This window comes from Corylus avellana, chromosome 5, assembly GCF_965113065.1.
Source record: "Corylus avellana chromosome 5, dhCorAvel1.hap1.2, whole genome shotgun sequence".
Taxonomy (NCBI): Eukaryota; Viridiplantae; Streptophyta; class Magnoliopsida; order Fagales; family Betulaceae; genus Corylus; species Corylus avellana.
In genome coordinates this window covers 11,782,353-11,807,410 of record NC_142494.1, presented here as the reverse complement: position 1 = coordinate 11,807,410, position 25,058 = coordinate 11,782,353, and the positions used below count along the sequence as shown (strand labels likewise).

The window sequence follows — 25,058 nt, the reverse complement described above, 5'->3', positions numbered from 1 at the left end:
GGAGTAAGAGTGTGCCGGAGGTGGGTGTGGGGAGAACCTGTACAGCGCCGGGAGAAAGAGTTGTGGGGTAAGGGGAAAAAGTGACCTAAAATAGGTCACGTGCCCTGCTGTCCGAGTGCGCTCGATCGCACATCTGGTGCGCTCGATTTCAATCCGCCAGAGGTATGCGTGTGTGGGTGATGTGCACTCGATTGCACCTAAGGTGCAGTCGATCGCACTGACAGAAAGTGTCGAGCCACCCTTCGGTTACTGCGCTCGATCGCACGCAGGTTGCGATCGATCACAGCAACAGAATAAACACTGACAAAAGACTTGAAACGCTAAGACTGCAAAGTAAAACAAAACACAAAGAAAAACAAAAACAAAATATAAAATAAAACAAACAACAAAATAAAAAGGATATGCTATGGGGTGCCTCCAATGAGCGCTAAGTTTAACGTCTTCAGCCAGATGGTGGTACTTTAAACTTGAAGCACCAATCTTTCCTTCTCTTGCACCGAAGGGAATGAATCTTTTCTGCTGCAAGGTGATTCCAAGTGTTTCTAGGTTGGGGAAGACCACTCTGAGTTTTCTCAAACAGTTGCTCATCCGGTGGGGAATCATGAACTGGAATATAGTAAGAAGAAAACTTAAGAAGCTTCTCTATCTTGATGTCCTCAATTTACTCATGTGGTAGCTCTAACAGACTTCTTTCTTGGCCACTTGGTGTTTCAGGAATGAGAGCTAATGGTGAAGAAATCTTAGTGCTCTCTTCTTTTTCCTATGGAACTTCGGCTTACTCTTCCTTCTCCTCTTCCACTTGATTTTCCGCCACCTCTTCACTCCTCAATGTGACAGCTCGCTCATGATAGTAGGTGCACTCTTCCTCTACGTATTGTTCATTGGGGTGTTCCATCAACTACCTACGACATTCTTCTTCTTGGTATTGGTAAGGCCTATTGATGCGGAATGTACTCAGCCCCTTGGCAAATTGTTCTATTTGTACTTCCAGTCTTTGAATGGCTTGATCATGCCTTGTATTGATTTGTTCTTGCGCAATCACAAATTGCTATTGTGAAGTCACCAATTGTCGTACAAGATCCTTAAAGTCATCCTTCTTTGGCTTTTGAGTTGGTTGGACTGCTGGTTGGAAATTGCTTTGCTGTCCTTGAGGGTTCTGAATGTTCCTACTTTTACTCCATGAAGAATTGAGGTGGTTGTGCCACCCTGAATTATAAGTGTTGGAGTAAGGATTTTTTTTGGGAGGATAAGTGTGCTATCCCACATAATTCACCTCTTCTTTTTCTGCATATGGAGATAAAGGACACGTCTTAGTGGTGTGATCTAGATGGGAACAAATAGCACATACCTGGTTTGGTGTGTCCCGTTGCAAAGGTGAGATTTTCTGTGTAGTCATGGCCTTGACAATCATGTCCAACTTCTTCTCTATGGCAGCCATCTGATCTTGTAGTGGTGGATCCGATTCAGAGCAATATGCATGATTTCTAAGAGCTTGAGCTTGCCACGGGAAATTTGACTGTTGGCTCCAGGTTGGGTTGTAGGAATCAAGATAGTTGTCGTTCCCCGGTCTAGAGATCGATGTGTTCTTATGCCCAAAAATTTTGTTAGGAATTTGTCTTATTGAAGGACATTCTTTAACATGGTGATAAGGGTCGTGGCATAAAGAACATGGTCCATGGGGTGTCGGAATGCCTCCCCACATATGTGAAATTAAAAATAAAATAACAAAAAGAAGTTAAAATTTAAAAGGAAATAAAAACTTACTAATATGCAAACTCGAATGACCCTGCATGAAACAAAAGAAAAAATCAGATCTATAATTAGTACAGTAACTATGCTGCTCTCTAGATGTGCGATCGATTGTAACTCCAGAGGCAAAACAGGAACTGCGGAAAAAACTATAAAAACAGAAAAATTTTAAACAAAAACAAACTAAGGAAAATAATTCCAAACAAAATCAAATAATCCCCGGCAACGGCGCCAAAAACTTGATGTGCCAAATACTACCTAAATTAATAGATAATATTTACTACGTTTTAACTCACAAGTGCACAAGATCAAAACAATAGTATAGTGCAGCAAGTACGAGATCGATCCTACGAGGATTGTGATTTTGTTTAGAGTTAATTAAAAATATTAACTTGTCACTGAATTGATATTGAAAAAGAAATAAAAAGATCTAAAGATAAATGAAAAGGTAAAGGCAGGGTTTCGATATCCACCACTAATTATATTTAGATAATATGTCAATATGCCAATGCTTTGATCATGTTATGTATATCTAATGTTTGTCAACATAAGGGCATGGCATATACTCCTTAAGCTATAGATTTCACTAAGCAACGAGTTAAGCATGGCGTATACTCTAACTCTTTTCTTTTCTAAAGGATTTAGTATGGTGTATACTAAGTTGTTCCTTAGGAAAGCATATACTCTATGGAAATCGACAAACACATGAGGCCTAGGGCATGGCGTATACTCCCGGTTCCCCATGTTGATTAACCCAAGAATCGCGGTGTGGATTCTTTTGTTACTTATGTTAAACCCAGGACTCGGCCATCCAAATTGATTTAACTAACTAGTCCATACCACATGCATATGTTGATCAGGCACACACATATGAGGAATTCATGCAAGTAGGCATTAATCAAGTTAAATAACACGACAAGATCATCACAAGGGCGCCAATATTGAAGTATTAACTAAACATAATTAGGGCTTCAATCTAGCCCTACTAATTAAATTAGCTACACATAAAATTGATGTTAAATATCTTCATAAAAGAAAAGAATAGAAAAGAAAAGAATAAACCCGAGACTTGAACTTCAAGAGCTCCTATTCTTCTCCTTACAAGGTATATCTATTCTAGAGGCTCATGGGTCTATTTATAGGTTTTAGAAGTCCTTGACAAAGTAGTAAACCTAGGGATTTCGTAGGGTTTTGAGAGCTATTACAATTGGGAGTTGGAAAACCCTAATATGGAAAGAGGGACATTCTGGCCGCCACTTGATGTGTCTTCTGCGCATTGGTGCGATCGATTGCAGCCCGTGTGCGTTCTATCGCAGATCTGCGATTGATCCTTCTTCTATCATGCGCTCGATTGCTCCTAGCCTGATTTGTTCTGTGTCCTCTCGGGTACTGCGCTCGATCGCAGGCATCCTGTGATTGATCACAATATCAGGAAGCTCTAATTTTTCACATCTTCTCTCTTTGAGCCCAAATCGTCTAGATTTACTTCATTTTCTTCCAAAAGCCTGCAAAAGTATGAAAAACACAAAAAGGAATTAAAATAGCCTAATTAACTAAAACCAAAGGATTAAAACATGCAAGTTAAGGGCTGAAAATATGAATATTTTAGCACTTATCAGCCCTATGCATTGGACATTGAGAGAAGGGGCCTCTGATTAAATCCCAGGCCTAGTTCCCAAGGCCATGAGGCATATGGTCCAGTGGGATTTTCTCCCTGGCCCATGCGGCAAAGGCATGGGGGCTAGGGTGAAATCCTTGTTGTCCATTCCTTGTCCTAGTCCGACTAAGACTCCACTTTTGCTCCTTGTCTCTCATTGCTAAGATCTAGAAATTCTCTCCCCTGTTAAGCCTATAAGTAGAGAAGTGCCTAAGACTTTCAAATCATCCGATCAAGTTCTCTTGACACATAGTTTTTAGAAACTGTCTGAAAATTATTAGTTCATTGTGTTAACACATGAAGAACAAAAGTTTAAGATTTGAAGAGAAAAGTAAGAGCCCACAGTCTCTTGGTTATAATTAGTCATTGGTGAGAAGATCTAGAGGTCTTAATCAACTGTGTTTTTGGAGTAGGAAATGAAAAGTTCTTTGCTCATAGCCAAGGCTTGGCCTATTTGACACTCTTGATCATGTGTCAGTTAAAACCGTTGTATAACAATCATTCATGTAACCACAGAAAATATGAAGGATTGAGTTCAATCAATATAAAAGACTTTCTAAGACAAGAGAAAAACTTCATAATGATTGAATATAAACATTAAAATCAATTCTTACAGTTATACAACTATCATGCATATAGAAAAACCCAAATTAAAATACAATTAAACCATTGTTACTTGGAAAGGGCTACATCAACGCCCTGTTATGAATTAGTTGCTCATCCTGGTGCTGGGATGGCCTCCTGCCATGTTCCTCTTCTCTTCAACTTTCCAAGCCTCCGAGAAGATATTTTATGTCTAAAACTAAGCACACATTCTCTTGAAGCTTAGAGGCCACCTATTTATAGGGTGTAAAACAAACCCTAGAAGCCTTGGAAATCCCAGAAAAATCTTAAGTTAGCCTCCCAGTCTCATTATGAGATCTAAAAAGGTTTTCCATAGCAATTCTGAACTCCAGGGCGTCTCTGCCAGCCGTGTGCGCTCGAGCGCGTTGTAGCTACAGTAACTTGCTAGAATAATTTCCTATAGTAACTTGAAATGCATTTTGAGCCAAAAATCAATGGTTTTTCTTGTATCTTTATTAAACACCTGAAAACAATAAAACAACACAAAATTAAACAAATAACAATGCTAAGGAATTAATATATGCGAGTTAAGGGGCTTGAATGTGCAACATTTGACGCTTATCAGTTATCTTTGTTCTTGCTATTTGTTGAAATAGCAACCGTTTGTCATATGATTCATTCTACGGCACAAATTTTGATTTGCATACTTATTCCTACCACAACCATAGTTTAAAGAATTAGTAAGAGCTATTTTACTCTGGAATGTTTTTAAAACTTGCAAAAGTCCAGTTTTGGTTAAATATGCGTGGATGCTTTTATGAAGATTATCACAATTAAGTGGCAACATTTTTAAAGGGTAAAATGTAGTAGTTGATCATGATTAGAAGCACGCTTTAGTGGAAGATTATGACGAGTAGCAACATTTGTAAGAGACAAAGGACATAGATGAGTAGCACTCCACAATAACTTTGTGCAAATGTGTTATAAGGTTTAGAAGAAAGGGAGGCCATTCACATAAAAAAAAATGAAAAAAAAAAAAGAAGGGAGGGGAAATGGAAGGCGATAATGTATCATGAAAGAAGCAATGAAGACAAAATAGAAAACCACGGTGATACTACTATTATTTTTAACACAGCAAGTAGCAAACATAGTCAAAATCAACGTACAATACTTACATTTGGAGTCTCTAATCTAATAAGTACTTTTACATTCCAAAATGGCAGATGAAATAGAGGCTTCTAAGATCATCATACCATGAGAGTAATATAGATCAAATTCCCTATATACCTTGAAAGTTACAAAAAAGTGGTCAAAGTATAAAGACCGCAACTTCAATACAGTTTCCTCTTAAGTGCAAGCCCTGCCAAATTATTCATTTGCCATGATTCTGCAAGGAGTTGATGTAATCAATTCAAGAGTTCAAAAGCCATATAATAAAAAATAAAATAAAAGAGGTTAGATGACATTTTGATGTCCCATGAATGATGGATGGAAGCAAAACGTCTGTTCTATATTGCTTAACATCCAATGCGTGCAACATCTATTCTTTAGTCTGAGTGTTGCAAAGTGATAATATAATCACTCATCAAGAACTCTGGAGCCATAATTAATTATAATATTAAAATTCTAAGTTTTGGTTCTATTTATTTGTGTATATATAGATGAGATGCATGGTTATAAGTAGCTTCATATCATATACCATGTAAAAGATTATGTGATATGACCCAAGGATGTTAACCATATCTATGCAATACCTATAAGCAGTTTCATCTCATATACTAGGAACCAAATGGCTTTTGGCTGAAAAGCGATGATCTCTATCTCCACAAGTTTTAAATAGTGCTATAATAAGCAACGCTAAAAACCAATTAGGCAAGATTATGTTGGATAATTGTGGATGGCATAACAAAATGTTATTTTCAATCGTGTGTCAATGGACGAATTTTATAGAATATCCAGTTTTAAGTCCACTAAGGTAACTTGGATGTTTTAGTGGTGACTTATGAAGGTACTACCATAGTGAAAATCTTCAAATCCCAAAGTTTAATAACTCAATTTGAAGACACTATAATGGATGATAATAAAAGCTTTGATGCTTTATGTAAGAATCCATGGACCTGATATACCCCCAAATTAATAAACAAGAAATATAAATCTGAAAGTAAAATCATTTAATTAGAAAATATAAACAACACAACCACAAGAAAATATACACATTGACAACAAAAAGATTTGTTGATGGAGTGGAAAACCTTTTGAACAAATCAAAGAGAAAAACAAGTCCGAGGCAACCAAACTCAGGAAACCACTATAACTAAAAAATCCACATTACAAACAATAGGCAACTTAGAACCCTTTGTAACTCCTAGGCTCTATAAGATCAAAAGCTTCCGCTCGTGTCATAGCTTGACAATCTTCTTGTTGGTGCATCTCCTTACCAATTCATTAGTTCATTCTTTGTGGTTAAATGATGTGTATGCCCATGGTTTGAACAAAGTAAAATCAATGCCAATGAGTGAAAGCTTTAAGCTTTTTAGAGAACCTCACTTGGTACAATAATGGTGAAGGGGGAAATCATCTAGATGGACTCAAGGAACAAGGAACACTCTCACTTCCTCATCAATACACGGACATCCAAAGATTTGGTGAAAGCAATGGGAAGCATCAAATCATCAAGAGAGGGTTAGGGGTAAAGATGGAATTTTGTGAAAATGAAACCAAACCACTCAGAGTATCTTGGCCATAACATTTTGTCCCGACCTCAAAATAATACAAACTCAATGGCTTTGGAAAGCCCATGCCTAATCTACAACTTTGTATTTCGTGAGCTCCTTCACATCAGGACGTTTGCTATGTTGAAAAATGGCCTGCATGATTCCGCATAAGCAGAATTTCGTCATGAGGAAAATCCTATTGATCTTACTGCTTGATTTTGTCTAGAACACATCATGATGACCAGAGGATGTCAGGAAACTTCTTAGGAAGATTATAACTTCGTCATGACGTCTATATGACATTCAAAACTCTCCTAATGACCCCAAGGTGATATCTAGGTGATGTCTAGGTGCTAGATCTCCCTAGAACACAAACTCTTCAGAAAAGGGACATCAACACCTCAATCTTGATCATGTCGACAATAGCCTCTCTGAGCTTACATTGTCATGAAGGTGGCAGAACATCTTCATGACAGCATCTAGGGTTTCATCCTTAAGTATCTCAGGCTTGGTAGGTCTTGGGACTTTCCGTCACGATGGGATGTTGACATCGTGACGATGGAACTTCACAGTGAGCTTTAGATATTTTTTTACCAGATTTCGTCATGATGAAAACACATAGTAAGCTTTGAGGCATAGAAGGCTGATTTTGTCATGATAGAATGGTGATGTCGTCATGACAAAATTGCACAGTCGGAATTAGTAGCTTCAGACCAACCTCGCATGACGGCTTTCCGAGAACCATCAACCAACTACCTTTTCAACACCAAACCATTGTGATATGAAAAGACCAACTAGACAAGTTTTAACACACCAAACATGGCAAATTTTTAACATCTAATAATCTCTCCCTTTGTCAATTTAGTGACACAACTTTAACAACAGAAAACCCACAAAATTTACAAGAAAATACATCAGTTAAAAACCCACCTAGTCTAAGTAATCACAACTAGACTAAGGAAGATGTAAATGGCAACGATCTATTCTCTTGAAAAATTGAACAAACTCATAAAAGCTTGGGGAACAAAAATGATTAATCATAAAAGATACATAATAATTTAATAAACAACTCCCATAATATCTCCCTCTTTTTCTCACGAAAGACAAAGGGACATACAAAAGAACACATTCTCCCCAAAATCGACAAATTAATAGATAGGACAAGAGGAAAGAGACTAAATAACAATTCATCAACAAGGCTGACACATGTAGAAATATTTAAATAAAGAAACAAATATATACATACATGTGTCATAAAACAAATAGGACAAAGGCATCATGTAAACTCTCCCTTAACATAACCCATTTCTCCTTTGCCGGTGTCTCGCACCTAGAGAGGAACAAAAAAAGACTCATAGATTGACATGAAAAACAATGCGGTCCTTAATGGGATACCACAACAAAACATCATAACACATCTCAACCATTTGAAGTCAAGGAAAACACAAGATGTATGAAGACAACATCTATAAAGTAAATGGACTGGAGACAACAAAACAATAATAAACAAGAAGCACAACAATCAACTCCCCCTCAATGTAGGCAAACCTTCGTAGCAAGTGTCCTAAATTGTTGTCCACATTCTCCCTTGCTACATTACAGTACATGGGAGGAACTCAAGCAATCTCTCCTGCAACCTGGGGAGGATCAACCTAAAGGGAAGTAGTAAAGACAATAGCGAAGTGCAAGATGGAATAACCGCAAGAAGGAAATTCACCAACAATACATAGACCCCATCAATGTTATAAGCACATGTGAAACAAGTATCATTCACTACATCCAAACATAACACAAAAATAATCTATAAAATGCCTAAGAAACGAACGAAGGGATAAAAGAGTATGAACTTGATATTAAGTATTAACAAAACTAGAAGCATGTAAAAACACAACACGATGTAATAAAAAATACAAACCAATCACCTGAGCGAAGGTGATGCACAACACATAAGAGTGCACATGTGTGGACAACTAAACACATACTTAGGCCAAGACAACACTAAGTGTGACAACTTCTTAAACTCAAACTTGCATGTAAATGTGATGATCACGTGATGAACACAAGGCACATGTTTTCAACTTGAATGAAAGTTCATCATGGTTCAACCATTATCCACAAAGAGACAAACAAAGACAAAAAGGTTGAGAAAATGTCCTCTAGTGTAATGCTAACAAAATTCAATCTCAATTTGTAACCCAAAGTTTATGCAACACAAGATGAATGCAGCCCTAAGTTCTAAATCACATGAAAATGAGACACAAAGCATGATGAAGACCCTAAATGAATGCAAGAAAGAAACATAGAATCAACAAAATGGTTTTAGACAATAAAACATCTTTTTGTGAGACGGAAGACCAAGATTGAAGAGGGAGAGAGAAAACTCAACAAAATTTTGAAAGCAAATTTCTTTCTTTTCAAGCACATGCCTATTTAAGGAAATTCAAAACACATATGCCAAATAAAGAAATGGATATACTCAAAGTGATCACAATATGTACCAATACGCACAAAAGTTTCACAAATATTATAGTTTTTCAACACTCAATGCAATTATATAAATGGTAAGGCTAAAGCACGTCAAGTGTTATGGGTGACAAATCCCACAAGCGGAGGCATTAACTTACATAAGTATGGAGGTAAACACATCTCAAAACAAAAGTAAAAACTTTTTCCCTTGGCTTTAACAAAAAAGTCACACGCCCATTCCTTTTCAATTGTCCAAGGAATTTGTACACATTAAATAACGTAGGTGTTTCGACTTTTTCTACAATGATTTAACATCGGCTCTTTCTATAAGGATTCAAAAAGCAAATTTGAAGTTTATATTTATTCATGAAATTTAACAATTCTTGATAAACATTTGATCTTTGATCATATTTTGCTTGTTATTGAAAGAGGTGATGCCATCAAAATTTATACCTCACGTTCAACTTGTAGGTCAATTTGAACTTAGTTAAAACACAGTTTTACACAATAATGTCTATCTGGTCTTATACAGGTAGCTTCCCTCAAGCTTGTGAAATAGTGTGCAAGAAGATGACAATGCTTATACAAGCCAAAAGGAGCAAATGCACACACACAATAAATATATCCATCATATACAACAATTTCCAAGTGAAAGGGTACACCATGACATAATGAGTGAACCACTGAATGAATGACAAGTTAAAATTGAGATACTTTGAAAGTGTAATTTCAGGTCATCTCTCATTTTCTTCAATAGAAATAACGACACAAAAGAAAGGAAGATAACAAAAAAAAAAAAAAAAAAAAAGCAATGCAAACAAAATAAAAATGCATGTCTTGACATGCATGAAAATGTATGAAGCTCAAAGGTTAGCATGCCACCAACAACCTTCCCTAGGAAGGTCTCTTATCACACACCCTATCAAAGGCCTATTGCCCACAAAAACTTCCTTCCCCTTATCGACAATTCTAGGAGCAAATTACCAACACAAGTGAGGGGAACAAAAAAAAAATTCCCTTTGTTGACAAGTGTACTGTTAAGAACATAAGCACTTTTATCAAAACCAAGCTTACACTTATCCCTAGGGAGTAATGGGGAACTCAAGATGCAATTAAAATAACAGTTGAAGAGTTAATCAAATTTGCACACATTAATATCATCTTCTAGAGATTTCACTTTATTAGCAAGCACTGAGTTCTCATATCTCAAGGAATCATTAACAAAATTTTAGTCAAAAATTTTAATAAGCTAGGATTCCTTAGAGTCTTTTAATTCATTCTCAAGGGATTTTACCTCATCAATAAGTATAGAACTTTTAGATTCTAAAACATCAACCAAAGCATGTAAATCAGATATTTTAGCAAGCAAAGATTCATTTTCATGCTCAACCTTCTTAATCCTTTTCGAAAATAAAAAATTCAACTTTTCAAATTTAGTGCATTATTTGAAAAGCTTAATGTAGTCCTTTTGAAAGTCCACTTTCTCGTCAAAATCATCCTAAGATGACTTACCATGGTTACAACTATTATCCACACTAGAGTTTCTATCACTTCTCATAACATGAGAATTCACATTAAGGGATAGAGAAGAACCAATAACAAAAACGGGTTAAGAACCACGCTCAAGATTTGAGTAAAAACCGAGTAAACCCACTCTGATACCAATTATAAGAATCCAAGGACTGGTTCTACCCTCAAATTATTAAACAAGCAATATAAATCTCAAATTAAAATTATTTCACTAGAGAATATAAACGACACAACCACAAGAAAACATACACATCCACAGCACAAAGATTTATTGATGAAGTGGAAAACCCATTGAACAAATCAAAGGAAAAAATTAGTCAAGGGAAGCCAAACCCAGGAAATCATTATAACAACAAAATCCACATTACAGACAACATGCAACTTACAACCCATTGTAACTTCTAAGATTTATTAGATCAACAAGCTCCTACTCGTCTCTTAGCTCAACAATCTTCTTGTTGGCACATCTCCTTACCAATTCATAGGTAGACTCTTTGCGGTTAAATGATGTGTATGGATGTACTTTGAAAAAAAGTAAAATTAACCCAAGTGGGTGTGGTTTGAACAAAAGTAATACCCCGGACCTAACCCTAGTTAGGAGACAGAGTATTTTGGACCCTAAGTTTAATGGATATCAAGTTCGGATGGCTTGGGGGAGTTTCTGAGCCCCGGTAGGACCTCCAGGCTTGTTTTTGACTTGGAGGATCAATCCTTCACAAGAGACGTTCAATTCTCTCTACAAAGGATAGATCCCTAGGGCCAAAATCCAAAGGATCAATCTTCCTACGTTAGAATGCAATTGTATGGTTTTCTTAAGCCCTAGTGCAGTTGTAACGTCTATATGTTCGTCCTTAACCTTTACAAACCTAGTTGCACATATTTCAAGGTTTTAAGAGGTTGAAGGAGTGCCGTGGTGAAGAGAAAGGCTTTGTTTCATCAGTTTGAGATTGCCTTCGGGAGTTTCTGAGCCCTACGAGGTTAGTAAGATGATTACTTTAATCATTCTTCATCATTTAGATTCTCTTCCACCATAAGTTAGTGTTGTTAGGGTTGTGTTCTTGAGTTTTATTCGGTGTTAGTGTTTGTTTATATTATCATAGATGAGTTGAGACCATACCAAACATGTTTGATAAGTTGTTATGATTTAAGATTGGAGGTTTTGAATAAATTGAACCCTAGATTATTCTTGAGACCTTAAGAGTCATTCAAGGGTTTGTTCAACTCGTTTCTACTAGTCCGGATTGATCCCAAACCCTCCAAGATCAAATCCTACCCCCTTCAAGAATGTTGTTTCGTTGGTTTTTAGGTTTTAGGTTAGTGTCTTTGGTCTAGGAGAGTTGTCTAACATTAGGGTTTTTGCAGGAAACCATCTTAGTGAGTTCGAGTTTAGTTTTTGAGGACTATGCCCATGACTCAGGTGAGTGAATCTCACTTGCATACTATTATATTATTGGTATTGTTTTAGGATACTATTTTGATATGAATTAGAAAACATGCATGACCTTTATTCCACGAACTCTATTTTATGAACTTGTGAACTCCCTTTTTTGTGTATGATGTAATTGTGATTACGAGATAAATTGATATTCTTGTAAGGATTTTACGTCAAACATGCATGTAAAATATTGTGCAGATAAGTGCATTTAGTTGATATGTTCTTGTGTCATGGACTACCATTAAACAAGCAAGGCTTTATTGGTCTAGTTCAGTAGAGATTTGGCATTGGATCCAAGACACCAGCTGAGTAACCGAGCGCAGCCATGTATGCATGGTGGTTATGACATATGGCATTGTTAGTAGCGTGGGCCACCCGAGGTTAGACCCGGTCGGGTTGTGTGATGATGATTGCTAGTTTGTGCACATCAGGGCACTAGTGTGTACCAAAGGTTCTTTCAAGAATGCGCAAACCCTATCGAGAAGGGGTAAGGGCCCAAATAGACCCTATGGAGTTGAGCTATGACAACATGATCAAAATTATCATGTATTCATATATCTATATTCCATTGAATATTCTATTACACATATCAACTTCCTTACATGTTATATTTTAATGTTGAATAACCCTTTTGCAAAGCCATGAGTTCACAAATTGTGTAATTGCCTTCATGTGATTTTATCTCACTGAGTGGTGGACTTACACTTGATTTATTTTTCACCTGTGGAACACAATGGTGTTTCACAGATAGTCAGTAGCTAGATGGTGATGCTGTGGAGACAGTTTGTACTTGTGGAGAATATAATCAGGATTATCTTTGAGGTCTTAGATACAAAATGGTTGCAGGATATGTGGGAGTGTAGTGATAATGATGCTCGGCGCGATATGATCGATGTTATTTATCTAATTTATATGGTCAAGACTAGATATAGATAGTGATGTTTTTGAGGCTTTATCCATGTAAGGATTACACTTCCTCACCAATACACAAACGTCCAAAGCTTTTGTAAAAGCAATGGGAAGAATCAAATCATCAAGAGAGGGAAAGCTTTGATGGCTCTCAACAAAAACCCTGTTGTCTTACAATGGATAAGCAAGAACTCAAGGTTCTCTAAAGTATTTTCATGCTTAGCAACTCCAAACACCCTAATGAGCATCTCATTGTATTTAAAGAAGAGGAAGGGGTAAAGCTGAAATTTTGTGAAAAGGAAACCAAACAAGTTATGGTATCTTGGCAATAAATTTCGATCCCGAGCTTCGAATGACGACAATTCAACAGCTCTAGAAATCTCATTGCCAAATCTTCAACTTTATTATTTCACGAGCTTTTGCAAATTTGGATATTTTCTATGTCAAAAGTGGCTAGCAAGATTCCGTAGAAGCAAAATTTCGTCACACTACGACCAAAATCGTGTTGATCTTATTGCTTGATTTTTTCGGGAACACCGTGACAACTAGATGGCGTGCTAAAATAGCCTAGGGATGTTATAACTTCGTCATGACGTCCGGAACAATCCTAGAAGATATCATGATTTTCAAATAGATGTCCATGTTATATCTAAGTGCCATATGTCTCTAGAACTCAAAAAACTCTTGAAACAAGTGATATCAACACTTCAATCTTGATGATGTCAACAATTGTCACTTTGAGCTTATGTCATCATGACGGTGTCGTTGCATCTTCATGATCGCAACTAGCATTTCATCCTCAACTTTGTCATACTTGGTAGGACTTAGGACTTTTCGTCATGACGAGATGTAGACATCATGACGACTAAACTTCAAAGTGAGATTCAAATATTTTTTGTCCAGATTTCATCATGACAGAATGATTATGTCATCATGACAGAAACACACAGTAAACAACGAGGCAGAATAGGCTAATTTCGTCATGGCACAATAATTGCTTCAAACAACTTCGTTGTGACGTCTTCATGACGAAAACTTCCAAAACTATCAACCAACTACTTTTTTCAACATCAAATCCCTTTGATATGAAAAGACCAATTAGACAAGTTCTGACATGCTGAATAAGTCAAATTTGTTAATTCAAACTTTAAGCTTGGAAAAAAAAAAGAAGATTCAAAAAATCTAAATTTAGAAGAAATCAAAAAAATCTAATAACACAATAATAATTTCAAAGAATAAATTATTTTTTCTACCCACCTCGTCACCCCTTCTCTAGTCCATGGAGTGACGGTTGAAGAACAAAAATATTTTTGTCTCTTACTTCTAAGTAGTTAGTTAGGTTTCTTTATTCTTTTCAATAGTTATATATGAAATGGAATACATCTTTGATTTCTTCTTTGAAATTATTACCTGTGTTATTAGATTTTTTGATTTCTTCTAAATTCTTTTCTTTATTTTAAATCTTTTAAATATTCTTTTTAAAATTATTTATTTCTTAATTTTCAAATGTTCAAAAGATTAAAAAATGCTAAGCTTTGGAACCAAAAAACTATTGAAAAATTAGACTCTATTGTGAAAACACTAGAGGATTCTTTGACAAAATTAGACGAGAAAGTAAACCTCAAGATGGAAACCCTAATGGTTATAGAGAAATATTAATGCTCTTTCTGAACTGATGAAGATTCAACCTATAAGTTTGAAGAGACCCGACTATTAAATAGGATGTTTAGGGAACTAATGACAACCTTGACATGAAGGGAAAGGAAAATGACGTACTTTGTTAAAATGTTCATGAAGTTTCTTTAAAAAAGATGATGAAACTTTTAAAAAAGAATCAAAAAACAAGAAACAATTAAGTCACATAGGTATAGAAGTGATAAAAGGACTAATAGGAGAAACAAGAAAAACCAGAAGCAAAGCCTTAAGGAATAAAGTGCTTTGAGTGCAAAGGTTTTTGTCAAATTACTCATGATTGTCCAAAGGAAGAGTAAATAAAAATTAAAAGTGTTGACTATCAAATGAGATGATACTAAGTTAGAAAGTGGTGATCAAATGATTCTTCTTTTGAAGATGTTACTAGTTAATCTATATTTTCTATATCATGTGTAGACATTAGATAGACATTTGAGTCTATGTTTAATTGAGTTAATTTTGAAGTTGTGATGGTTGAAGATGTAATTGTGAACTTAACCATGAGTAATTGAGAAAATGGGGAAGATATTTTTTGATGCTTTCACAAATTTGTATGAGTCTACGAAAAAGGAAAAAAAAAATGATTTCATCCAATCAACTCAAAAATGTGTAAAGTGAGAAGAAACTTTTGAAATTACAATTTTAGAAGATAAAGATCCTTGCAATTAAGCTAAGGACTCAAAAAGGTTGTTCTTCTACCAAAAAAAAAAAAAAAAAGGAATTCAACTTGAGAAGGAAGAGGAAAGTAATAAAGTAAATAAGTTGGAAAAAGACCTTGAATGACGTCGAATTATAAAAAAGCCACTAAAGCCCGAAGGAACATAAAAAATAAAAAACTTGACAATCTCTTAAGCATTGGAAAATGTTCTTATGAAAAAAAATGTTTAGGATAGATATACTCTTGTTGAGTATACATGTGTATGTGTGTGTGTCAAAAGATTGAGGTTAACATTAGAAAGATATCACAAGTGTGTGTGGTTAATAAACCCTAGTTAGGCCAAATCGGTATCCTAAGCTTTTGGGTTGAGTAATGTCCCAACTTACTATATTATGGTATCAGAACTGATATGATGTGCGGTATGATGGAGTGGCACAGGTTTCGACAAGGGTCCCTAGAGTAGGGATAAAGGTGCGGGCATAGAAGATTGTCCTTGATGTAAAGGGAAAACGTTTCATGGAAGAGGGTCTATGATGTAGATCTACTCATGTGAAGCAAGTATAGACAAACTTCGTTGATCACGAGGGTAAAAAGAGATTAGATGCCTATGTATCACAATTTTCAAGGACCATAGGAAGAAAGAAAATTTCTCAAATGCAGAAAGTACTCCAAGGAAGATTATGGAAGAAACTATAACACCTAAGACAAAAGTTATTCAAGTATGGAAAAAAAAATGATTAAAATGTTTAGAGGAAGAAAATATTTGGTATTGTTATAGCCGTTAGCAGGCTGTTTAAGAAATATGTAAGGTGATAAGTCTATTTTCAAAATATTTTGGAAGAAAATGTTTGGTAGCTACAAGTTCAAGAAAAATGTAATGTGAAAAGTCCTTCTTCAAACACTTAAATATAGTAAAAGGAAATTGAAGTAACCCATGTAGTCATCTTTGATCATAGGACCAAACCTAAAGTACTTGGAAATGGAAAAATAGTTGTTCTCGGAATGGGCTTTTTAAAAGGTCATAGTATGTACATCAAATAAATATTATAATTTATCTTCTAATGCTTTGATTGGTTGTAAGTAAATGTTAGTAAGACTACGCTATTGAACATAAGTTGGTTAATGACTAGGTTAGTATCTATTCCACATATTGAAGGAAAATAACCTAGAGACATACACAAGAAAACTTGCCATCTGGCAACAAGACTAAGTGTGTTAGTGATAAATAGTACATTCTAGGTGTTGTAGATTGTTTCTCTAAAGATAGTTGGATATAACTTTTGGGAGGGAATTCAATTTCTTTTGAACTTCAAAAGCATTTATATATAATACAAAATAATAAAAATTTACAATAACTTGACTTACTTAGTCTTCGAAAAAAGTTTGAAGGTTTCAAGTATGCAGAGGAATATAATGAGAACGAGATAGCTCATACATATGTGGTAGATAGGAAGAATATATATAGTAGATAGGAACAATATATATGAAAAATATATATTCTTCACTTATTACTCTTAAAATAGATGTAGTAGATAGGAAGAATATAAATAGTTCAAGAGATGGCATATGTAATGCTAGACAATAAATCCCTTTCTCTCATGGGTTGAAATGGTAAATACAACTTACTATACATTGAAACAAATTTATATCTGACCTAGAACCAAGCAATCCACATATAAGTTGTAGAATGGAAAGAAGACAAATTAAAATATGAGCTCAAGGATAGCTCTTTATTTGTTTCAAAACATGTTCTTTCTCTCTTATTTTCCTTTAAAAAATGAAGCCCAAGCATACACCAAACTGCTAAATTGCCACAAAAACTCAAAATCTTCATTTTCTTCAATCATTGATCACATTTTTGTAATTTTTCCTGGAATCCACTTTTTTTTCTCCTTTTTTTTTTTTTTTTTTTTTTTTCAATTAGAAGGGGTATTGGGCAGTTGTAATGAATTTCTTGAAGATTTTGCGTATAAATAATTGCCAAATTTTCTTTGTTTCATAATTTTCCGATGAATCCATGGATTTAGCTACGAATTTCATGATTTTTAGGCTAAATATTTTGGATTTTGCACAAAACCCATGTAGAATGCCACAACATATAGCATTTTTTAGGTTCCAAAGATTTAGACCACCAATGTATCCTTTATTGATTTAGACCTTTAAAAATAGATAAGGTTTGGACATATTTTTGGAGGAATTTAATCATATGGTGAGTGTCGTTGACTGAAGTTGACCAAGGGTAATATTTTGACTTGTCCTAATATGATGTTTTAGATCCTCTAGGCCTTGAAGTCATTTAAAATATTTTGATGTCAATTATAGGATCTCTGAGTAAACACTCATTAGGTACCATTTCACAAATCTTCGTAGTTCAAAGTTCTAGCGTGTAGATGTTTTCTAATGATTCTTTTGCAACTTTATTTGTGTCTTCAAGATTAAACAACTGTGCGAAAAGAGGCTACAAACTCATTACCATTGTTGAATGTTGGGAATAAAATTACACTACAAGCCCATCAGATTTTGGGCCTTAGGGGCAATGAGAGGCCCATAGAGCTATTAATTAAATAACAGAAGATACAATCCAAGTGGGGTTCTATTGGAATAATCTGGGTCAAGAAGTCCTACTCAAAGTTTAAAGTAGAGTAGGAGCCCAAGTCCAATTCCAACTCTCAAGGCTCCCAAATCAACTAAAATAAGAAGAACTAGTCCACGTCTACCTTAACTCTTCAACCCATAAATAGGCCCCCACACAAGGTACGAAAACATCTTCAATGATCATACTAGAGAATATGGAACAGAGCTTAATTAGTCCTCATTGAGCTGATTGAATTATTGTACATTGAAGCATAATCTTTCTCCCGAAAATTGACTTGGGCATCAGAGTTTCCCCGGCATAGACACTAGCCAATTTTTTTACGCACTTATTATTTTGCAGCTATTGTGGGAAAACAAAGAACCCATTGAATATCAAAGATGCCTCGTAGAACGCGCAATTCACACCATACCGGAAACTATTAGACAAACAATTGTTCTAACAATGAATATTGTCTATGCAATTCTTATTAAGGAATCCACTTTCAATAATTCAAGCCTTACCTCTCTATTAGGTTTTAGAAACTGGCCTTATTTGGTAATCAAAATTTGGGTTGTAAAACTTTTCAACACCTAAGCTTTTTGGTGTATAAAAGTTGTTCATTTTAGTTGTAGTTGTGAAGTCATCACCTGGTCCATACTAATGTGGTCTACTCTAGAGGACTTTTAGAGAGGTTTGTCATCTAGTTTGTGTTGACACTCTAAGTTGTCACAAAAGTTAACAATGAAACCCTAGTGATCGGGTTGATGCCATGAGAAAACCTACAGTAAAAATGCTTCCTTTTTACAAATTACATGAAGGCTTTTCTCCAACCCTATAAATAGAATACGATGCCCATTTTGTATGTTTGAAACCCACATTAAACTTTAGTCTTAGAACTGCTTGAGAGGATTCCTTTCTTCATCCTTGTGAGCCAAGAATGCATTTGTTAGGAGCCATTGTAGCTCCAAACTCTTGGAGATTTATTTTTGTTCAAACCAAACACCACCATATAAACCGTCAATCACCTTAAGTCTATTGGGAAATTGGCCATTGATATGGTGACCCAAATAATTAACTAGGCCTAGATAGCTTAGTTCGAGGGTTAATTGAACTTTGGGTCACGAGAAACAGTTGGAATGGCATTTTGGGAATTTTTGGACTTTTTGGCTGAATGCTTGCATGGGGGACCACTCGAACGTTTGCCTGCAAACAGTACACGAATGTTCGTGTGGGGACCGGCAGAATGTTCGTTGACTTTTGGTTGACTAATGGACATTTTCCAAGCATACAATGCAACCCTAAAACCGCTGGGTAAATAGTACATGAACGTTCGCCCCCGTAATACTAAACGTTCGCTGCTTTTCAGTACTGCTCCTGGAGAGCTCACAACTTTTTCCACCTATAAATACCCTACCCCTCTTGACCCCTAAGCTCTATTTTCTCCCTTGTGCCCTTTGAAAACCCTATGTGATTGTCTTTGTGAGTTGTGAGAGTTCTTGAAGGATGAGAGGTGATTTATTGGAGGCCTTGCTTTAAGACGGTAACCTTCTAAGCTTAAGCTTGTTCTTTGCGTAGTCGTTATATGCTTTTTCTAGTTAGCTTAGTTGTTGGTTTGAGCTTCTAGCTAGGTTGTGTCTTTAATCTTGACATAAGATTGGTTTAGGATTTCATTCTTGTTGAACATATTTTTGTAAGCATGGAAATGTTGTTTTGGGCTATGAAGTGTTAGAAACCCTTTTATAGACTTACGGCCAATTTGGAGAGTCTTAGGAGAATATTGGACCAAATGAGGTTTTACCTGAACCTTCTAGTCGAATGTTCAACCTGGAACCCGAACGCTAGCCCAGGAGCCATTTAGGGGAACGCCATTTTGGGCCTGTCATTCAATAGCTCCTATTTTTATGTTCTATGTTTGTTTTAGTTTGGTCTTACGACTAGTGTTAGGTTTTCCACAGATTTGGAGAACCCGAACACCTTGGAGGACTTTTTAGAAAATGTCTATGACCCAGGTGTGTATGAACTCACACCATTTCTTTTCCCACATTACACGACTATTTTGTGTACCAAACATGCATATTTACAACTCTCATGGAATACATTTTTTTATTTCGTGAACTCTTTCATTTTGAAAATGTGCTACTTAGTAAGATGATGGAACAATGAGACATATAAAAGCATGCATGTAATATAGACAAGACTAATTGTATCATATGATATGGTACACCGGTACGTGCGGGATAACGGCCTTGGGCTTACTATACATGTTAACTTTATAGTCAAATGCATGTATGTTTATATGGGCTTCGGATCCAGAGGTTTTATCTTTACTCTGGTTGTCATAATTCTAGTATGTAGTTATTACTTCCTTATTCTTGTAGTTAAAGTCTTATGTTGTATTCTCTCAATTAGGAGAGGTTAAGATCCCTGAGTCTTGTCCCGTGAGGGATAAGGCTGGGAGACAAACCATGGGGTCAATTACCACTTAATTGATTTCCATTGGGCGTTATAGCTGGTATCAGAGCCTTATGCTTTGAAGACTGCAGGATATAGGAGGAGAAAGCCTAAGCAATGATCACACCAGAGAATAGACTAGTTAGCTGTTTGGACTAAGTCCATAGGTTGGTCGCTTGGTTCTAACCTAGTCGGTTCTAACTCTACTTGCTGTTGTAGAGAATGTCATCCAGAAGGAATCTAGCAAACAAACCACACGCTCTGGAAATTGGGAATGTCGGGACGACACTCATCTAGAGCCCGTGGACATTCCAGTCTACGAGGTAGCACCACAGGAAGAGATCAAGTGAGGGATGCTATTGGCCAACTAGTATTGGCCTTGAAGTGAGATAGGGTGGCGAGATAGTATCGGCGTTGTTCCTTGAGGGACTTCTATAGTCATCACTCTGATAGTTTTGACGGGACTGGTGATCATATCAGCGCAAAAACTGTCTGAATGATATGGAATAGCTACTGACTACTACTTGGTGTACTACTAATAAGCTGACTGGAGAGGCCAAGCGTTGCTGGCAAGACGAGAAGGTTGTACCCGTCTCTGAGTTAGGATCAGATACCGCCATTACATGGACCATCTTCAAGTATGAGTTCAATCGACACTTCTTTCCCAGGGTCGTACACGAAGAAAAGGCACGAGAATTCATGGACTTGGTCTAGGGAAGGATGTTGGTGATTGAATACGCCGCGAGGTTTCTTCAACTATCGAGGTTCGGTATATACCTCATCCTAGATGAGGAGAAGAAGGCAAAGAAGTTCGAGCGGGGTCTGAACACAAGTATTTAGACCATGATGACCTGCTTTGACATCCGTAATTTCTCCCAGTTAATGGATCGGGCTTCGATCTAGGAGGAGAGTTTGAAGGAGAATGTGGTGGAGTTTGTAGACCAGAAGAGAAGGGTTTAAGGACCTCGTACTTTGTTTGGAGGAGTCGGGCCAATTAAGAGGATGGCGGTGGGAAGTTATCCCCCACAATGACCACAAGGATGTGCCCTGAATACCTCCTAGGCCCAGCAGCACTAGAAGGGTCAGACGCCAGAGTTGCTCTGGAGGTACAACAGGGTTCACTGGGGACTCTGTAGGATGGGTGCGGGGACATGCGAATGGTGTGGCCAATTCGTCCATTTCAGCAAGGATTGTGTGGGCATGGTAATTCCTCAGTTAGGGAATACTCATTGGCACCAAAACGAGTCTACTCGTTTATTCTAGGAGAGACAGTAGTAGGATCGGAAGTGGTGTGAGGTACTGTTCCTATAATTGGATTTGAGGCTTTTGTTTTGTTTGACTTAGGGGCTACCCACTCTTTCATATCTATTACATTTGTAAGAATGTCTAGACTTATGGTGAAAACTTTGGAAACTAGTCTTGTTGTAGCTACCCTCGTAGGCAAAACTATAGTCTGTAACGCTGCAGTTTGCAAATGCACGGTGAGCATCTGTGGAAGGGTACTTCCTACACACTTAGTTGTTCTCCGTATGAATAGTTATGACGTTATTCTTGGGATGGATTGGCTGGCAAGCATTTTGTGGTTGTTGACTGTGCTCATAGGCAAGTTACGCTTAGACCGTGGGGAGAGGAAGAAGTCACGTTCGTCGGATCACAAGTGAGGTCTTTACCTCCCACTATTTCGGCCGATTAGGCTAGGAAGCTTATTCTGGGAGGTGGCCAGGCATTTTTGGCATTTTTTATCACCCAAGCAAAGGAAGAAGAGAAGAACCTGCAAGATATCCTTGTGGTGTGGGACTTTCCAGATGTCTTCTCAACAGACTATGCTAGATTGCCACCTTAGAGGGAAGTTGAGTTTGGAATCAAGTGTGTGCCGGGAACTAATCCTATATCAAAGGCACCATATAGGATGGCGCCATTGGAGTTGAAGGAGATGAAGGAACAGTTGGAAGAGCTACTAGGTAAATGGTTTATCTTCCATAGATCATTACCGTGGGGAGGGTCGGTGTTGTTTGTGAAGAAGAGGATGTGAATTGATTATCGTGAGCTGAACAAGGTCATGTTTAAGAACAAGTATCCTTTTCCAAGGATTGATGACCTGTTGGATCAGCTGCAAGAGTTGCACTAGGCTTAGATAGCTTAGTTAGAGGGTTAATCGGATTTTGGGTCAATAGGAACAGTTGGAAGGGCATTTTGGAAATTTTTTGACTTTTTGGCAGAACGCTCGCATGGGGGACCATACGAACACTCGCCTACAAATTGTACACAAAGGTTTGTGTGGGGACCGGCCGAAAATTCATTGACTTTTGGTTGACCAGTGGATATTGCCTTAGCGTACGATGCAACCCCAAAACCGCTGGGTAAATAGTACGCGAACATTCGCACCTGTAGTACTGAACGTCACTGCTTTTTAGAACTGCTCCTGAAGAGCTCACAACTTTTTCCACCTATAAATACCCTACCCCTCTCGACCCCTAAGCCCCATTTTTGCCATTCTGTCCTTTGAAACCCATATGCGAGTGTCTTTGTGAATTGCGAAAGTTCTTGAAGGAGGAGAGGTGATTTCTTGGAGGCCTTGCTTCAAGAAAGTAACCTTCTAAGCTTAAGCTTGTTCTTTGCGTTGTTGTTATGTTGCTTTTTCAAGTTAGTTTAGTTGTTGGTTTGAATTTCTAGGTAGGTTGTGTCTTTAATCTTGACTTAAGATTGGTTTAGCATTTCATTCTTGTTGAACGTATTTCTTTATGCATGGAGATGTTGTTTTGGGTTAGGAAGTGTTATAAACCCTTTTATAACCTTAGGGCCAGTTTGGGGAGGCTTAGAAGAACATTGGACCAAGTGAGGTTCTATGTGAACCTGTAGTCAAACATTCAGCTAGGAGCCCAAATGCTCCCCTAGGAGCCCTTTAGGGGAACGCAATTTTTGGTAGTCATTCAGTAGCTCCTGTTTTTATGTTCTACCTTCATTTTAGTTTGGACTTAGGACTAATTTTAAGTTTTCAACACATTTGGGGAACCTGGACCCCTTGGAGGACTCTTCAAGGATTTATACGATCCGGGTGAGTACGAACTCACATAATTGCATTGGACGACTAGTATGCTTGCCATTTCTTTTCCCACATTGTACGACTATTTTGTGTACCAAACATGTATATTTACAACTCTCGTGAAATACATTTTGTTGCATTGTGAACTCTATCACTTGTGAAAATGTGCTACTTAACAAGATGATGGAACAATTAGACTTGTAAAAGCATGCATGTAAATTACAGACAAGACTAATTGCATAGTATGACATGGTACACTGGTACGTCCGGGATAACGGCCATGGGCTTACTATACATGTTAACTCCATGGACAAATGCGTGTGTGTTTATATGAGCCATGGATCCAATGGTTATTTTGTGACCTGCACAACCTTAACGGGCGGGTCACTACAGGACGTACGTCATTAGTAGCATGGGCCACCCAAGGTCCAACTTAGTTGGGCTGCTAGTGTTGTGGATGGTAGCGTACAATAATCGGGGCACGGGAATTGTATTACAGGTTCTTTGGGATAGCGCCAACCCTCCTGAGAAGGGGTAATATCTCGGGTAGACCTTAGTTGAACTATCACTAATTCTCATGATTATAGCTTGTACTATATCTATACTACATTCATGGATAATTGTCATACCTAAAATGCTATATACTTTACCAAATGGAGTTCATCACTAAATGGCATGGGTATTATGTGCATTATTACTCCCTATCTCCTTGGACTTACCCCTTTTATTTCCCCCCTGCATTATATATAATGGTGGTGGCCGACGACCTGATCCAGGTGATTTTTTAGGATATGGACCCAGTTTGGTTGAAGTCTATGTAGGACGATGGAGGAACCCCACGGGGCAGAGATGATTGAGATAGTGATCATGCTAGCACTAATGAAACTTAGGAGTTAATTTGTTATCTTATATTCAGACAATTATCTTGCTTTGTAACCTATTTTGTTGATCAGTCTTTGACCAGTACACTTAGAAGATTTATCTATGCCATGAGGTTTTATCTTCACTTTGGTTGTCATAATTGTGGTATGTAGTTATTACTTCCTGATTCCTGTAGTTAAAGTCTTCCACTGTACTCTCTTGATTATGAGAGGTTAAGATCTTTGAGTCCTGTCTCGTGAGGGATAAGGCTCGGAGACAAACCATGGAGTCAATTACCAGTTAATTGACTTCCATAGGGCGTTATAAGTCTCGACAGTCACACCAAGTCAACCAATGACTTCCACGAGAAGAGGAGCCAACAACAGCTCAATCATGTCAAGACAACCAATGAACATACCTCCATCCAACAATCTGTATGCATGGCCTTGTTCGGACAAGTGTTTTAAATGCAACCAACCGGGAAAAAAAAGGTCACATCAATGTCTACAGAAGCAGATGTTAAACTTGATCAAACTCGAGCCAGAAGGATCCGTGAATGGAGAGGATGATACACCCTATTCTGTGGAGGAAGAATTGGCTAACGTTGGTGAGGGAATTCTACTTTCCCGATCCTTAGTAATTTAGCGTTTACTTTTGACCTCGAGGCAATATGATCAATCTTAGAGCTACAAGATCTTTCGCATTCACTGCACGGTCAGCCAGAGGGTATGTGATGTGATTATTGGTTGTGGTA

General features: G+C 37.1%; 1 protein-coding gene across 3 annotated transcripts in view; it reads right to left on the bottom strand.

Annotated features, from left to right (window-relative positions):
- Nucleotides 1-4,124: 4,124 nt before the first annotated feature.
- The window catches only part of LOC132182975 (protein LIGHT-DEPENDENT SHORT HYPOCOTYLS 10), a 31,974-nt gene continuing 11,040 nt past the window's right edge, over nucleotides 4,125-25,058 (bottom strand). The window contains exon 2 of one of the 3 annotated variants that reach the window (XM_059596353.2): nucleotides 4,125-4,493. The gene's annotated coding sequence lies outside the window, so the exon portion shown is untranslated. Of the gene's footprint in view, nucleotides 4,494-5,063; nucleotides 5,358-7,964; nucleotides 8,015-25,058 lie in introns of those variants that run through there. The other 2 variants (XM_059596352.2, XM_059596354.2) reach the window with 2 other exon arrangements.